The sequence below is a fragment of the Myxocyprinus asiaticus genome, chromosome 18 (assembly GCF_019703515.2).
Source record: "Myxocyprinus asiaticus isolate MX2 ecotype Aquarium Trade chromosome 18, UBuf_Myxa_2, whole genome shotgun sequence".
NCBI lineage: Eukaryota > Metazoa > Chordata > Actinopteri > Cypriniformes > Catostomidae > Myxocyprinus > Myxocyprinus asiaticus.
Window position 1 is genome coordinate 43441875 of NC_059361.1, and position 19254 is coordinate 43461128.

Consider the following 19254-nt stretch of genomic DNA (forward strand, 5'->3'; position numbering starts at 1 on the left):
ATATTTAAGAAAATAACACTAAAGTCAATGTAATTGCTACATCTTAAGCGCAGTGCTATACGATTTATCATATGCGCAAAGTCAGGGGGCATGGCCATGAAGTTTTAAAATTTTTGTGCAAGCACTGGATAAGTCTAAGTGCAAGTTGGTTGGGGAGATCGCACGCAAAAGCGCTAATGGGCTGGGTCAAGCGCAATTTAATTCTGAGACTCTTCTCTGGTTATTGCACTGTCTGCGTCTGATTATATTTTCCATTCCCTGCCAACCAATGTCAATATAAATGAAGACTGCCTATTCATAAAAGGGCAATGCATTAGAAGAATAGAAATAAGGACCATTTGAGCCTTACATTCTTCGACGCAATAACTACATCCTAGCGGTGAACTCTCTCCCATTTTTTCTGGCATCCTTCCAGTGCTATGATGTTTAACGGTGAAATACTACAGAGGATGTTTGTGTTTCCTCCTGCCTTGAGGAGTCCCCTGCTCTGTATCTGTATTGTCGGATGCTCCAAACAGTGATGTGTGTGCTCTCTATCGGACTCTCTGGACTGTTTGCTCTCGTCCTGCTCGCCCGTGTCTCACCTGTGGTCTTGACAGTGTTATGTTATATTTGTTATATGTTGCTCGGTTTAATGTTTTAGGCTTTATTTCTGTACAGCGTCCTTGAGCGGTATTTTTATTATTATTATCATTAATCATACTGATCTACTGACACACAAAGCATGGCTAGTATTAAAAGTGATTGATAGCTTTTTGACATCACCTGCTGGTGGAATCTCCAAACTGCAACTGCAGGAACCGATTATAGATTTTGCTCCGAGAATAAACATAGTTCTCAGAAGTCTTAGTGCAATGACCTATTTCTCAAGAAAATAGAAAATTGCGCTTTGCGCCACTTCATTAACATACAATACGCCCACATATAGTACAAGCACTCCCAACCACACTCACTAATACAGGCACAAATATTGCACTTAAAATTATCACTCTCATAAAAACTGAATAAGATGCAGGGCACGGTCGTTTCGCGTAGCGCTGTCTAGCGTGGTCACGAAAATAAAGCCCATGTAATAAACAGCAAAATACCTACACATTATTACTTTTTTAATGCTGTCAGTCGATTCAAATTTTTAATTGCGATTATTCACATAATTTTTATAGGTGATCGCGATTAATCACAGATTTTGAAAGTGCTGAAATTTGCATATTTTATTATTATCTTGTTAACATGCATTTAGACAGCAAAACAATATGTAACAATATAATGATTTATTAACATTTTCCAAACAAAACCTTCCACAGTATAAAGATAGAAATGCACTAAAATAGCACCCAGTTCATGTAACATTAAATATTTCCCAAATTCTAATTGGGAGGTTGACCAATTGAAAGAACTACTACCCCCACAGGTTTCATATTCATTGCAGTGGACATTAAATCTCTTTAACTCTCATTCGCCACAATATTAATCAGCCAGCAGACTGTGGCTATTCGCTTTGCTACAGCAATCGTGAAACCGCATTCATGATTCACGAAAGCGCATCAATGCCAGCGTCAACCACGGCTTTAATCTCCACATGAGAAGGGCTGCAGACAACATCTCATTCTGCATTTTCGTGATAGTTAAGACTTGACCTGCTTGTGTAGTAATTCAGTTGTGCCTTACAGAGGCTGCAAAGTACTTGCTTTCTGTCACAAGTCCCATCTGGGCTTGTTTTGTACATAAGAGATCCTTTCCCATAGCTGTTGTGTGTGTGTGTGTGTGTGTTGTGATGTGTCCATCAGTGTAATGACTCCGGACGGACACATCACAAAGGTTCTGCCCTAGTCCCACCAGTGTTTTTGCTGGTTTATGCTTTATTCGTGGTAAATTCGTTAATCGTGAACATGTTAAACTTTAATAAATTGCACGTGTTATTGGGTTAATTTTGACAGATCAAATTTCTTTATAAAACATATTAAAGCAAGTAAAATGGCACACGAACATGTGAGTTATGACTCAAATCGTTCACTCAGTGTTTTGAACAGATTCACTGAATCAGACAGTTTGAAAGAACTGATTCACGGAAATGAATCCAACTCAATCAGAATAGTTTACTCCTGAGATTACTCTATTAAATTTCAATTATTACTGTGAAGCCCTGTTGTGCAGCATTTTATTTGACCAAAAATAAAATATCTTTGATTAAAGATGTATATGTAATAATTTGATAAAACACTGTATATGTAATAATTTGACACAAAAAATGTCAAATATTTAACATGGAATCCAGAAAAATAAAAATGAAAAATGCAGAATTTGTACTGTATCTGTAAGACTTGCAGTTCTTTTAATCAAGTCATTTTCGGTGTAATTAACTGAAATCTGAGGTATTTTTATTTGTTGCCCAAGTATCGATTTAGTATCAATACCAGGGCTGGTATCGTACCGAAGCCAAAATTTTGGTATCGGAGCAACCCTATTGGATATACTGGATACATCATATATAAATCGCAGACCGATATATATCTCGATTAGGGGTGTCGTGATTTCACTAGAAACCGTGATTAAAAAAAAAAAAAAAAAAAAAAAAGTCACGGTTATTTAAACAATTTAAAATCTACGCTTAAAAAAAAAAACATCCTTTAAGAAAATCGCAAGTTCATGTCAAATTTGCCTCAAACTTGCCACAAATTTGCCACGGTCAAACTAGCGGCAAACTGTCCACTGTTGCCAAAGGTTTGCCGGAGGTTCACTACTATCGGTGAAGAGCTGCAAACTTCTGGCAAACATATGCAGCGAATCACAAGCTCATTTGCAGGTGAAAATAACAAGTGGCAAATTTGCAGCTAGTTTAGATTTTTTGTAAGGGATGAAATGTTTTATTAACATGGCAAGATATTCTATATAATAACAAAATATAACTTATTAAAAAAAAAATAAATAAAAAAAAAAATTGTGTGTAAACCTAAATGTGAAAATCTCTTGCGCTTGTGCTTGGTTAGTGCAGCTGTTACTAAGGTTACTGACAGTGTCTGCATGGTGCTTGGCCAGGTATCGCGATAATGTAACATGGGTTAAATAATAATAATAAAAACATTATAAATATGATTGGAGGGACCACGTCTGAGGCCATTCTAAAATTGCAGATATAAGCACACTTCCACACCATTAATTCTATAAATTTATAATATCTAATAAATGTATAACACGCCTCATATACATCATAGCTTAAATTATTATAATGGGAGCAATTATTTTAACTACACTGAAACAGCCTGTTTGCTGGGTAGACTATGTAGTTTTCTGTTTTTTTTTTTTTTTTTTTATTGTCCTGTGGATATACCTACATAATAAACAATATAGCACAATCTCTACCAGTTTAAACGTTTCTACTGTCACATGGTGTATACTAGAGATGTCCAGATACTGATACTGGTATTGGAATCAGGTCCAATACCGCGTTTGTGTACTTGTACACTGTAATTTTAAAGGTTAAAGACTGCAAAAATGCTACAGTATTAGGTACAAAAATTGGTTAATGGGAAGTTACCTTAAAATATACAGTAAAAAATTTGAATATATTTAAAAAGACAATACATGTGACAATACGGTAAAATGTTGTAAACATTTGCTTTTTTACATGTAAAAAGTATGATTTTAACATAATTAACGGTAAAAATGTATATTACGTTTTACAAGAGAGAACGTACTTTTTACGGTAAATTGTTAAAATTACAGTAAAAAAACAAAAAAACAATAATGGCCGTTCCCAGAATTCCCTGCGTGACAATCACAATTCATTATATTTATGGGAATAGTTATGTTTCTTCTCATTTTTAATACCACTTATCTACACTGGGGTGTTCTGTGTTATATTTAATGTAGTTTAGTTAATGTTTATTGCATTATTTTAATTTCACGTGTTACCCTGATGGTGTTTAGTGTTTGTGTGAGTGACACTGAGCACTGTCTCTACATGTTCATTGGTCATTGCTCCTGGAGGAGCCACTATTGATGAACTTCATGTCTTCATGTACCTTATTGTAATTACTACGGTGAGTAACAATACATTATAAAGTTAAAAGCAGATTTTTACAGTTTCAGACGGTTACAAAGTATTACGATTATATCATTTAATCATATAAACAGTAATGCACTGTAAAATATACAGGCATCAAAATTACATCCCATAAAGCCTGAAGGGTGGTTACCATATTTTTTACACTGAATTTCTGGCAACCACAGCTGCCAGTTTTTACTGTAAATTTAACAGGATTTGTCTTTTTTTTTTTTTACAATGTACCCATGCTCATAAAAATACTCCAATACCAAAAAAATAATACCATCTGATGTACAAATGTCATTCCCCAAACATTCAGCACACAAATTAAAATCTTATGTCCCAGTGAGAATTTAACCGCAAAAGCTGCGATTTAATGTGATAAATATATAGTTAACGTGTTGCGCGCTTCAAACGTGAGTGTTTGTGAATGTGTGGACCCGGCTCTTTGACTCATCATGAGCACCGCGCACCTTGTTTGCAGCAGAAGACAGCGAGCAGAGTGCTAATTCACTTTTTAGCACGACAGACTACATATTTATTTAATTAAATAGCAGCCTTTTGCAGTTCAGTAATCACTTGAGTCACATAGCAACCAGCTTTTCTGGATTGAGAAGCCACCTTCATACACAGAACCAATTAAAAATAAAAAGCCTCTTCAAAATAAAAGATAAATTTAAAGGAAAACGTATGACAGAAATAGATCACTACTGTATACAGTCCATTCAGAAAGTATTCATTTTCACATTTTGTTATGTTGCAGCCTTATGCTAAAATGCTTTATTTATTTTTTCACATCAGTCTACACTCCATACCCCATAATGACAAAGCAAAACCCATATTTTTGATACCTTTGAAAATGTATTAAAAATAAATAACTGAAATATCACATTGACATAAGTATTCAGACCCTTTGCTATGACACTTGAAATTTAGCTCAGGTGCATCCCATTTCTCTGGATCATCTTTGAGATGTTTCTACACTTTGATTGGAGTCCACCTGTGGAAAATTAAATAGATTGAACATGATTTGGAAAGTCACACACCTGTCTATGTAAGGTCTCACAGCTGAAAATGCATATCAGAGCAAAAACCAAGCCATGAGGTCAAATGAACTGCCTGCAGAGCTCAGAGACAGGATTGTGTTGAGGCACAGATCTGGGGAAGGCTACAAACATTTCGGCTGCATGAAAGGTTCCCAAGAGCACAGTGGCCTCCATAATTCTTAAATGGAAGAAGTTTGGAACAACCAGGACTCTTCCTAGAGCTGGCCGCCCAGCCAAACTGAGCAATCGGGGAAGAAGGGCCTTGATAAGAGAGGTGACCAAGAACCTGATGGTCATTCTGGTTGAGCTCCAGAGATCATGTGTGGAGATGGGAGAAACTTGCAGAAGGACAACCATCACTGTAACACTCCACCAATCTGGGCTTTATGGTAGAGTGGCCAGACGGAAGCCTCTCCTCAGTGCAAGACACGGAAAAAAGCACCTAAAGGACTCTCAGACTGTGAGAAACAAGATTCTCTGGTCTGATGAAATGAAGATTGAACTGTTTGGCTTCAATTACAAGCGTCAAGTCTGGAGGAAACCAGGCACCGCTCATCACCTGCTCAATACCATCCCAACGGCGAAGCATGGTGGTGGTAGCATCATGCTGTGGGGGTGTTTTTCAGCGGCAAGGACTAAACAGGGTTGAAGGAAAGTTGAACGCAGCAAAATACAGAAATATCCTTAATGAAATCCTGGTCCAGAGCGCTCAGGACCTCAGACTGGGCCAAAGGTTCACCTTCCAACAGAACAATGACCCTAAGCACACAGTCAAGACAATGCAAGAGTGGCTTAGGGACAACTCTGTGAATGTCCTTAAGTGGCCCAGCCAGAGCCCGGACTTGAACCCAATCGAACATCTTTGGAGAGACCTGAAAATGGCTGCCCACCGACGGTCCCCATCCAACCTGACAGAGCTTGAGAGGATCTGCAGAGAAGAAAGGCAGAAAATCCCCAAATCCCGGTGTGCAAAGCTTGTAGCATCATACCCAAAAAGACTTGAGACAAGTGTAGACTGTCTCAAAAAGAAACAAAATAAATAATTTAAAGCATTTTAGCATAAGGCTACAAAATAACAAAATGTGAAGAAAATGAAGGGGTCTGAATATTTCTGAATGCACTGTAGTTATGTAATATTCACTGTAATATTATACTATAATAAGAATAAATAGTAATTATATTAGATTTAAGCAATATCCCACATCTGTGATGCTCTGTTATGCAACACTTTATTGGACAAAAAAAGAAATACTACTATATTATGTTGAAAATGAATTGTTATATTTTTCTTTGATTAAAGTTTTAATAAATGTACTTATTTAAGAACCATTTTGATGATACAATTGAAAAACTGTTGATATGGGGGGGGGGGGGGGAAATGGTTATCGGACTCTGTATCGGCAGAAAAAAAGTATCAGTACTCGTTCTCAAAAAAAATTGTATCAGGACATCCCTAGTATATACCATCCTACCACCCACACATGAACTGCAATAGTACTGAATTTTTGGAGATGTCTGGCTTTACACACCCTTACCACAATGAAACTTGAGTAAGGGAAAACCCTGGGAAAACCTTATGAATCACCTGGTTTCATGATCAAAGACAACAACATGGTGTGTGTTACTAGGACTAAAAATCAAGAACCAGTTCTTATTTTTCATTCTGTCAAATGTTCCTCAACATCTGCATATTGTAGCCCCTAAAATACTGTTTCCAAGACACCACAACAGAATCTACAGCACCATGGCAAAAGAAATGGTGTTTTACCCAGTTTGTTCTTGACTATTCTGATCCAGTTCTTTGTAATGAAGCAGTCAAAAGAATCTGCCTCGAACTCATAAGTTTGCCTTTAGTTAATGCCTACTAAAAGGTGCACTTGTCTTTGTGTCATCTTGGACCTACAGTGACACCTAGCGGCTTGGATGCAGCATCATTTAAAATCAATAGTTTTCAGTTTCAGATGCCATTGTAGAAATTCAATATTCACAGTCAACCATGATTACTTTAATCAATGAGTGAAAGTGTCAAATAACAGGATGGTTACTGAGATTAAACGAGTAGTATTCGGCTGGTCGTGTGATTCTAACATGGCAGCCCCCATGTGCGGACCATCTCCATGTAGAATAAAACAGCTTTTATAAGGTTACTGATATGACTGGAGTCTTCATTTTAATGTGAGTGCTCATGATTTCCTACATATATTGCAAAATTACAATTCATGTCTTTAGGAGTTTAAATGAGGAAAAAATTACTGAGTGCACCTTTAAGGCTTGAGAAATTTAAATCAGTGCAATTACTGATTGGTTGTAATAAATGTTTTCTACATAAAAAAAATAAATAAAAAAAATGTTGTTTTAGTAGCATTTAAACATTATTTAATCTATTAAAAAAATTTGTAATTACGATACATCTCCACTTTATAAAGAGCACCCTCACTATTTTCAGAAGCACCCTCAGTGATTTTGATCTGGAACCGTGCCTGTAAGTAACGTTAACTAACGTTACAGTATCCACTGCAGACTAGTCCAAACACAATTGTATCATTATTAATGTACAACAGCAAACAGATAACATTACTTCAGAAGTTATCATTGATAATTAACGTTAATCTAACTTTAGCTAAGTTAGGTAACATTAAAGTTAGCTAAGTAATGCTAATTTTAGCTAACAACGTTAGCTGTCAGTCTCCTCGCTTATGTCGACTGATATATCCGGCTGCTTGTCATGAAAAACAAAGTATAATGTATGTAACACGACATCTACCTAGCTAACGTAAGCTAATTATCTAACGTTAACGTTATTACCAGTGGCTCTGACAACGTAACTATTTTCAGCATCTGAGGAGCAAGTTGGCTCATCATGTAACGTTAGGCTATTTGTAATGTTAATTAATCAAGTTGAAGTAACGCTACTGTTTTAAGCTTAATGTTTGTACCCTTGATTTTCAGATCATGAGCATTTTTTTATATTTCAAGAAGAGAGAGCAAAATCCACCACCAGATGAGGAAGAAACAGCTACAGAGGTAGGTATAGCTAGCATAGTTAGATGGCAAGTCAATAGCCAAACAGATTATTCATAGGATATTGTCAAGAAATAAACTGGAGTAACAGTGGAATTTTAACGTTACTTGTTTCTTTGTAGCAGAAGAGACAGCAGGAGAGACAGCCTCAGCTGACTCTCATAGAGGGACAGACATTCAGAGAGGTGCAGCAGGACAGGTACTTCCCATAGGGGCAGCAGGGGAGACAGCCTCCCATGAGGGAGGGACAGCAGGTGATTTTGACAGCAGAGAAAGGTGTAGTAGGTCAGAGTATTTTCAGTTCAGTTTTTTTAACAGTGTTAAACTCCGTCTCATTTTTCATGCTTTGTGTGTGTGATTTTTTTTCCCATGTCATCACTATTCATATCCATACAACCAATGTGTTTATGATTAAATTACTACAAAATTGTTTACAAGAGCACAAAGTTCTTCATAGATCTAGCCTCTTAATTTTGCTCTCAAAATGCACTAGATTGATGCAAAATGTAAAAAAAATTCTTACGGGGGACCATGCCCCCGGACACCCCTAGAGGGTCTGAGGTCCACCCACCACAGTCTCACTTACGCAGTGTTTCCCACAGGATTTTGTGAAAGGCTCTAAACTGAATCAGTACTAACCAGAGAGGTAAAGTCAAGCGGGGTAAATGACCTGCCGAACACAGCAGTCTCTACGTGAAAAGACTGTGGATCGAGTTCATGAGACAGCTGTAGTGCATCATGTAAGCGTGTTTACTTCACGTAAATAAGGCTACACCATAAATCAACCAACAAATAAGAGGAACATGCAGAATAGGCTGCTAAACATTTTTCATACAAGATGAAAAATTAAAAAAAATAAAGGTGGACCAATATGCAAGTAATGTGTTAACCGGGACAACACAAGCACAAAAAATTAAATAAGAAAAATACACTGCTAAAGGGTAATTTCATGAAAAGGGTGCCTTTTCCTGTTTGAAAAGGTGATTTTTAAGTACATTTCTATACATTTAAAACATTTCTGTAATACAAATACTGTAATGTGTTTAGAGGTTAACCGATATCCGATACACAGAGAGCAGGGTAGCTGATAGGCCGATATAATGTTGATATATGACAATTTTATATAATAGTAAAATGACAAATAAATTGTCTAAAAAATTAATTTACATTTATTTAGCATGATTTACTCACACTTTGTAAATAAATAGTAATAAAAAAATAAGATTTCAGTTTCTCCTGCTTTCTATTTAGTCTTTCTATTTTAGTAATTCATTGCACATAAAGAAACTGTAATACAATAGGAAGAAGCCCAGCAAAAACAGACGGTATGTGTGCATTAGCAATCACATTTTTTCAAACTAATTCACAAACAGTAATAAGATTCACAGTGCACAGTGAATATGAAATTTATCTGCAGTATGTCGCATGTGAAGCACTTTTACTTTGAAGTTGCTCAATCACTCTCATGCGGATCCAGCGAGAGCAGCAATCTCGTGACAGCGATCAGTTTACATGGCCCGGATCGCCTGCTTAGAGTGTCACGGACTGACCGTCGCACAACATTCGTGAGACACAGTTTTGACCCAGGCTATTATAATACATGCTTAAGAGGAATATACACTGATGAGCTGAAACATTATGACCACTCACAGGTGAAGCAAAAAACATTGATCATCTACTAACAAGGCCACATGTCAAGGCCTGGGTAGATTAGATGGTAAGCAAACAATCAGTTCTCGTTGTCAATGTGTTGAATGCAGGAGAAATGGGCAAAAATGAAGACATGAGCAACTTTGAAAAGGGGCAAATTGTTATGACCATACGACTGGATCAGAGCATGTCTTAAACGGCAAGACTTGTGGGGTGATCCAAGTCAGCAGTGGCGAATACCTACCCACAGTGGTCCGAGGAGGGACAAACCACACAAAGGGTGTTGGGCACAAAAGGCTCATCGATGCGCGAGGGCAACAAAGGCTATCCCATCTAGTCCGAATCAATAGAAGGTCTACTGTGGCACAAGTCACAGAAAATCTGTAATGATGGTTACGGGAGGAATGTGTCACAACACACAGTGCATCGCACTCTGCTGCATATGGGGCTGCGTAAGATTTAATACAAAGGTGTACACTACAGTCTTCAAAGACAAAGGACAACTGGCTCTAATAAGGACAGAAAGAGAGGTGGAAGGCCAGATGTACAACTAAACAAGAGGATAAGTACATCAGAGTCTCTAGTTTGAGAAATAGACACCTCACATATCCTCAGCTGACAGCTTCATTGAATTCTACCCGCTCAACACCAGTTTCATGTACAACAGTAAAGAGAAGACTCAGGGGTGCAGGCCTTATGGGAAGAATTGCAAAGAAAAAGCCACTTTTGAAACAGAAAATCAAAAAGAAAAGTTTAGAGTGGGCAAAGAAACAGACATTGGACAACAGATAATTGGAAAAGAGTGTTATAGATCTTAACCCCATTGAGCTTTTGTGGGATCAGCTAGACTGTAAGGTGCGTGAGAAGTGCCCAACAAGACAGCCACATCTATGGCAAGTGCTACAGGAAGCGTGGGGTGAAATGTCACCTGAGGATCTGGACAATCTGACAGCTAGAAGGTGTTATTGCTGCAAGTAGAGGATTTTTTGATGAGAACTCTTCTTTAAGAATATACTATGTTACAATAATAACTAAAATCTGAAAATATTTATAGAGAAAATAAGATCAGTCTTGAATTTGTGGAAAGTTTGCTGCAAATTTGCCATGAACTCTCAATTTTCATACGGTATGTGAAGTCTAAATCATAATGCTGATCCCTTTGGAAAAGGTAACAGTCCTCTCCTCAACAAGCCACACAATAGCCGCGTTTCCACTATCGAGCCAAAAGAGGGCATGCTAGTGCATGCCAGGACCAGTTGTGTTTCCACCGTCACTTCCAGGGATTCATTGTGCCTCTTCGGGGCTTTCTCGGGGCCAGTGGCCCGCTGATTACCCTTGGGCCAAACAAGGCCAACTGGGGAGTGAGGCAGGGTCAATGTCAAAGGTAGGAGTTCCCACAAACTTGCCAGGTTGTATATCCAGCGCACAACGGTACAGGTTCAGGAAAAATGTAAAAGAAATTGCGGGTACAGTACAAATCCGTTAAAATGCACAATGGACAAAGCAGTGCCTAAAGAAAGGACTTTCCATGGTTCGAGATCATGGACGGTGTGTTGGGACACCGTGGCAGTTATAGTCTGTGAGTTGTCACCACTAACTTATCTTGCCAGCTAGCTAATGTTTACAAACAATATAAACTTGATGTTCTAGATAACTAGATAACATGATACCTCAGCTGGAGCTTCCATCTTGCTTATGAAATGGGTGGGGTGCCATGACGTTGGCACCAGGGCGGCGTGTTATGGGCAGGTTTTAGGGCAACGCTGCAGGGCTATTGGCCTGATGGTGGGAACGCAGATCGATTTTGGTCTCAAGGCTATTGGCCCCGGCTGGACAGTTGATAGCAATGGCTCGATAGTTAAAAAGTGACTAATGAGTTACTCATATCTGTAGCATAAATTATTAAATGCAAAGTTTAATTCTGAGGTTTAGGGGTTTATCAAATCCTTAAACCAAAGTATGAAAAATTGTCATAGTTTTTCCTCTGCAAAAACAGTGTGACGGTTTTCATAACCAGGACTAATAACAACCTAAATTAAGCAACTCTGGTTTAACACAGTGGTTTCATTTTGCTGGGATGGGAGGGGCTGAATATAATACCAACTGTCAAAAAGCAAGGAAGTCGGTTATCTGAACCAAACTCAAGGATAAGAACACAAGGCCATAAAGCATGAGCGGTCTTGAAACTAAAGTTTCAGTATGCATGTTTTCCCAGAATTCCAAACAAAAGGTAATTTCTGAGCAGCCCCTTTAAATGTAAATTCCTCTGAGTCACAACATGCACTGTAGTCAGGTCTATTTTGGTGGCAGGCCTCACCACAGTGAATAACAAGGGCAGGAGTTTGTGATGGTGTAGACATGCCTGTGCACTCTGCAGGCCTCATGTGACTTCACTATAGCACTCTGCCGCCACTAAATGAACTCATTCTTCATAAAAAGCAAAGCCCTGCAGTTGAAAAGACCGATCTGGCCAGCCTTAACTCCACAACACAATAAGTAACATGCAAACACTCATTGCCTCTGTGGTCACCTTAAATTGAAAAAAAAAAAAAATACAAAAAGTTGCCTACAACTTGATTTCTACAGTCAAAATGATCCACATCATGGGTTCTTTTTTTCTAACAAGACAAATAGCACTTTTAACAGCACTTAACCAACAAGTTTCTCATGCATTGAAAAAAAATTAGTCTATTTGTATTTTACAAGACTCATCCATGCATGCTCACAACATTTGTTTGGTTTTCTTTGAGCTATATTAAGATTTTGGATTGTGACAAATAACAATTTATGCATAATAGACTATAAAATATTTGTTCATCCGTGTTAAAACCCCAAGATCTGGTAGCTCTTTATTATCAATAACAATATTTACGAACATTGACAGAAACATGCCTTTTTATAACACTTTATAATAACGTCTATGAATAAGTCATTAACAAACATTATAAAGGGCTAATACATAACAGATCATTAGTTAATGTACATTCAAATAATTTGATTCATTTTCCTATATTCATACTTGAAATGTTAACGATACTACTGATCTTACCAGCATTTTATAATGTTTGTTAATGACTTATAAAAGTATTATAAAAATACAAGTTTATGCAATTTACCTACAGATACATTTTAATCTTGTTAATTTCTAATGACTTAAAGACTCCAATTATCATTCCCATTTGACATTAATGGTTAAAGCAAGTGATGAAGTGTAAATGGAGTGTAAATAAACTTATTTTACTGGCTACATATTGGCTGTTTTTTTCTCATGCAGTTTTTTGTTTCGTTTTTTTTACACTTAAAGGGGTCATGAAATGCTCTTTTTTAATATAATTATATTATCTTCCCTGAGGTCGACTGACAATGTTAGTAAAGTTGCTGTTTTTTGGGGGGGGGGGTTTTGCACCAAAACAGTCATAATTTAGTATTATATTATAATTTTCCTTCCTGTCTCTGGCCCTCTGTCTGAAACACTCGGTTTTGCCCCAAGTACCTCCGTTAAACTTCAATGTAAACGGCCATTGGTCTGATTGGCTAACATCGTGCAGCCCCTCAAATACAGACATATTTGAAACTCAATCAGAAGAAAACAAACAAGCTCCACAATATTAGAAAACAAAATATCAGGGTATATACAACACGCAACATACTGCATCCAAACATATTAAACTGTTCATCTCAAGCCAAACGGTTAATACTCACACCCTGTCTCCACCGGACACAAGAGGTGCGTCGCATCAAAAGCAATAGAACCTATTATAATCAATTATGCTGTCTACCATGGAAGCATCCATTGCGGCACGTCACCATTGGTCCATTCCATTTTGCACTACACGCGCTGGCGCTGCTACTGCCAACAACACAAATATATTGTTTAGAAAGTTTGTGTCGACGTGTCCGATGTAGACAGCCTCTAGCCTTTGCGTCATGTCATGTCAATGGACGCGCCCGTTGTAGACAGTGGGTCAGCACCATAAATTATTAAACAGTCATGACATTTGAAATATTCATGAACGGAACGGTTTACTTACTGTTTTGCGATTGGGTCCAAGTATATTTAACTGCCCCATCCTTCAATAGCAGTTCCTTTGCAAAGCTTGAATCATTTTATGACTGGTTCACAAGCAATCCATATTTATACGAGCCGAAAAAAACATGCAATCCACACTGAAATACGCTGAAGACACATCCACATGACACACATACATTGTCTAAAGCACGGTGTGAACTAGATGCACACGCATCCAGTTTCATCCTGGAATGCACATCGCCGGAAACACATCAAGACGGTCAAAGACATCCATCTAGTGCATGTTTACATACACCAACACTCAAAAATAGTGCAGATGGGTGTTAGAACGCATCCATGGCGCGTTTGTGCTCAAAATAACAAGAGGCACAGAAGTTGAATGAAACTGAATGGCTTCTCCTTTTCAGAGTTGTAAATTGACACACCATCTTTTGAAAGTGGCACAAGATGCATCACAATGATCAAAGATGTCTGTCTAGTACATGTTTATATACAAAAATAGTTCAGATGGTTCCCCTTTGGTGTTCAGGAATAGTTAGGCCACACTAGGCCTTGTTTGTGCTGCTCTCTCTCTCTCTCTCTCTCTCTCTCTCTCTCTCTCTCTCTCTCTCTCTGTGAATGAACTGAATGCCAGTGGGCGGGGCCAAGGATGCAATGACAAAGTAGACATTTATGTTTTTTCGCTGTAGAGGTGGTCATAAATTAATAGGCCCCCTAGTTACCTTGGGAAGTCGCGGAAGAAGAGAACGAGTCTTGCAGCTTGGTTTCAATAAATGCTTTTATTGCATTTGGGGATTAAGTTTTGAGTTCTGAAATTTACAGTATGTTTTTCTATAGTAGAAAGACCTCTTAGATGTAAAATATCAAGTAAAAATTGAATCCTCATTTGATTGCACTGGAGATGCATTTACACAATATTTGTTTGGCTTTCTTTGAGCTCCGTTTAGATTTTGGATTGTGACACGTAAAAAAAAAAAAAAAAAAAAAAAACTTTATGAATATTTTGATTGTTAAAACAAAAATTTTTATCTGTGTAAAAATGCAAGATCTGGTAGCACTTTATAATAACCTTGATTAATTTAATGTACATATTTTACCTATCATTAAATCATTATATAATGCTTAACAAATGTATGATCCAATATTTAGAAAAGTCATGAAACTTTGATTCATATCATTTTCATATAAATTCATTCTTCACTTACTGATCTGTTTAGCATTCCATAATGTTAATAGCTTTTTAATTACACCTATATAAAGTTATAAAACATGTTTCTTCCTCAAAGTTTATCCGACTTACTATCTTCAAAAGAGGCGTAACTTTCTACCTTGATCATTTCTATTTCAAAAGAAATGCCAAATCATCATTCACATTTGACCTTAATAATTAAAGCCAATGATGAACTTTTCGAGTGTAAAAATTGCTTATTTCACTGGCTTCATATTGGCCGTGTCTCAAATCAAGTGAGCTGTACCTAGATGGAATTTCTGGGCATCATAGGCGTGTTCGACCATTCGAATCGAATCACCCAAGTTCGAATCATCACGCAAAAATGCTATCTAGGTAGACAGCTCACCATAATTTGAGCCACAGCCAATGTGATCATCCTTGTTATGTTTGATCGACTTGTTCCATAAACATCACGAGTTAACTTATGATCAAACTACAAGATCTCCGATCACTCAGATTAATAAAATAATGTCTCACCTTTCACACGGAGTAACAGTAGATTTAATCCAGGTGTTCTCCGATCATTTTACACACTTGTACTTAAGTCACAGCATGTATGTGTGTGTGCTCTCATACTGCTGCCATCTTGTCCCGAGTCCACCACACCAGCAATTTCTCACATTTTACACCTCATAAAACTCAACAATACACGCGATCCGCGACACAGGAGCGAGTCCGGAGCATTGCAGTGATTCCGGGGCTCTTCTCTTGGTGATTTGGGCGGTGGAGCCCATGTTGTGTGCGGAGAAGAGCAGCACTGACAGTCGATATGATATCATGTCCCTCCACACTCACTCTGGTGCGGGTGGAATGTTTGCTGCTTATGACACTGCGTCAGGCCGAACTAATCGAGCTACGAGAGAACTAAAACACACGAGACAGACATGACAGCAACCCTAGAGGAACTCGACGCGTAATGTTTTACCCCCACCCGTATTCTGGCAGGTCCCGCCTCCTGCGTTCGGATTGGCTACTAAGGGCTACTTACAGGCGGTCTGGGATTGGCCAGTTGAGAAGTCGTTCATATAGCCTTAGTAATCATAGTAAACAGGGACATCATATCGGATAAATTGCAGAAAAACAAACAACCACTGAGTTCGAAGTTCAGTGCAAATTTTAATTGGTTAACATTAGACAAGACAAAATTATCACCTGCATGTATGAATATTCCAGTGTATGAACATGTGTGTGTTTTGACTCTCTTCTTTCCTATACAGCTGATAGACCAATTTACTATTTAGTATATTCCAAACAGTTCAATATACGATATGTAACATAAATTGTCACTTCTTTTCTGTAACTTCTTATCATTAATTAATTCTACAGTTTTTAATAATTTAGAACGTTTAACTATAGGTAGCGTGCTTAAACTTGTATCACACACTATACTTACAGTTGAAGTCAGAAGTTCAAATACACTCCACAGATTTCATATTAGCAAACTATAGTTTTGGCAAGTCGTTTAGGACATCATCTTTGTCCATGACACAAGTAATTTTTCCAACAATTGTTTACAGACAGATTGTTTCACTTTTAATTGACTATAATCACAATTCCAGTGGGTCAGAAGTTTACACTAAGTTAACTGTGCCTTTAAGCAGCTTGGAAAATTCCATAAAATGATGTCAAGCCTTTAGACAATTAGCCAATTAGCTTCTGATAGGAGGTGTACTGAATTGGAGGTGTCAAATGGAGCTCCCCGTAGACCCCGAAGGACTATAGAGAGGTCCCACGAGGGGACGAGGCGTGGTCTGGAGGGATTCAACCACCTAGCGCCTCTCAGGAACCTGATGATCAAGTTGTGCTTCCCCAAGTACTTACCATCTACTGCATCGTGATGAGCCGAAATAGGTGGCTACATACACCTTCAAGGTAGAGGGGGACAGCCGCCCCTCCAGCCTCTCCTGCAGGAAGGAAAGCACCGATCCGACTGCACATCTCTGGGGGTCTTCACGTTGGGAAGAACACCACTTAGCGAACAGACGCCACTACGAGGCGCCTGTATGCCTTGAAGAGGTAGCCCTAGCCTGAGTGATCATGTCTACCACCGCGGGTGGTAGGCCACTTAGGTCTTCCTTGTCCCGTCCAAGGGCAAGACGTGGAGATTCCAGAGGTCTGGTCGCGGGAGCCAGATGGTGCCCCGTCCCTGAGAAAGAAGGTCCATCCTCAGGGGAATTCACCGGGAGGGCTGTCGCGAGGAGCGTGAGATCTGTGAACCACGTCTGGGTGGGCCAGTAGGGTGCTACTAGGACGATCTGCTCCTCGTCCTCCCTGACCTTGCACAGACTCACTTGTGGAAACACGTATTTGCATAGTCCAGGGGGCCAGCTGTGGTGCCTCGGTCAGGGCATACCAAAGCGGGCAGTGGGAGGATTCCCGGGAAGCAAACAGGTCTACCTGTGCTTGACCGAATCGACTCCACAGCTGGACCACCTGGGGGTGGAGTCTCCACTCTCCCCTGAGGGTAACCTGTCGTGACAGCGCGTCCACTGCGGTGTTGAGGTCGCCCAGGATGTGAGTGGCTCGTAGCAACTTGAGGTGCTGCTGACTCCAGAGGAGGAGACTGAATGTTGTGACATGCAACAGGAACGTAGACCACCTTGACAGTTGATATATGCTACCGTTGCTGTGTTGATCATCCGGACCAACACATGCTTGCCCTGGATCAACGGCCGGAACCTCCGCAGGGCGAGCAGTACTGCCAACAACTCTAGGCAGTTGATGTGCCAACGCAGCCTTGGGCCACTCCAGGAGCCGGCGGCTGTGTGCCCATTGCATATGGCACCCCAGCCTGTCTTGGAGGCATCTGTTGTAACCACAACGCGCCTGGAGACCTGCTCTAGGGGAACCCCTGCCCGTAGAAATGCAAGGTCGGTCCAAGGACTGAAGAGGCGGCGACAGATCGGCATGATGGCCACGCGATGTGTCCCGCGGCGCCATGCCCATCTTGGAACTCGAGTCTGAAGCCAGTGCTGAAGCGGTCTCATATGTATCAACCTGAGCGGTGTGGCCACCGGTGAGGATGTCATATGCCCCAGGAGCCTCTGAAAAAGTTTCAGTGGAACTGCTGTCCTCCGCCTGAACGCCTTCAGACAGTTCAGCACTGACTGTGCACGCTCGTTCGTGAGGTGCGCCATCATCGAGACTGAGTCCAACTCCAAACCGAGAAAAGAGATGCTCTGAACCGAGGAGAGCTTGCTCTTTTCCCAGTTGACCCGAAGCCCCAGTCAGCTAAGGTACCAGAGCACGAGGTCCCTGTGTACGCACAGCAACTCTCGAGAGTGAGCTAGGATTAGCCAGTCGTCGAGATAGTTGAGGATGCGGATGCCCACTTCCCTTAGCAGGGCAAGGGCTGCCTCTGTGACCTTCGTGAAGATGCGAGGGGACAAGGACAGGCCGAAGGGGAGGACCTTGTACTGGTACTCCTGGCCTTTGAAGGTAAACTGCAGGAAGGGTCTGTGTCGAGGTAAGACCGAGATGTGGAAGTACGCGTCCTTCAGGTCTACCGCCGCAAACCAATCTTGATGCCGGACGCTCGCTAGAATGCGTTTTTGCATCAGCATCTTGAACGGGAGTCAGTGCAAAGCCCGGTTCGGTACTCACAGGTCCAGGATTGGTCGCAACCCTCCGCCTTTCTTTGGTACGATGAAGTAAGGGCTGTAGAACCCTTTCTTCATCTCGGCTGGAGGGACAGGTTCTATCGCGCCCTTGCACAGAAGGGTCGCGATCTCTGCACGCAAGGTAGCGGCGTTCTCGCCCTTCACCGAGGTGAAGCAGATGTCGCTGAACCTGGGCGGGCGCCTGGCGAACTGAATTGCGTAGCCGAGTCGGACGGTCCGGGTCAGCCATTGCGATGGGTTGGAAAGCGCGAGCCACGCGCCCAAACTCTGGGCAAGGGGGACCAAGGGAATGATCACGTCATACGTACTGGCAGGTGGGGCCTTGCAGTGGGGCGTAGCTCGAGGTGCCATGTCGAGGGGACTCGAGCCCCATGGCCGTGCTGAGTCCACTGACATCGAAGCACTTACCTCGCTCCTGCCGCCCACCATAAGATTGGCCGAGGAGGGGGGAACTTGCATGCCACTCCCCCGGACATACGGGTATAAAAGGAGCTGGTATGCAACCACTCATTCAGGTTTTGTGTGGGCTTTGCCTCGTGCATGTGCAACGAGCGCTGTACTCTTTTTTTGCATTCTTTATTGCATGTGACTGAATGTGAGACACAGAAACA

The 19254-nt window shown here is 40.3% G+C and overlaps 1 protein-coding gene across 4 annotated transcripts in view; it reads right to left on the reverse strand.

Annotated features, from left to right (window-relative positions):
- Positions 1-15837, reverse strand: part of LOC127456306 (homeodomain-interacting protein kinase 3-like) — an 86725-nt gene extending 70888 nt beyond the window's left edge. For 3 of the 4 annotated variants that reach the window (XM_051724731.1, XM_051724729.1, XM_051724728.1), the window contains exon 1: positions 15501-15837. The gene's annotated coding sequence lies outside the window, so the exon portion shown is untranslated. The remainder of the gene's footprint in view (positions 1-15500) is intronic. The other variant, XM_051724730.1, reaches the window with a different exon arrangement.
- Positions 15838-19254: the final 3417 nt, after the last annotated feature.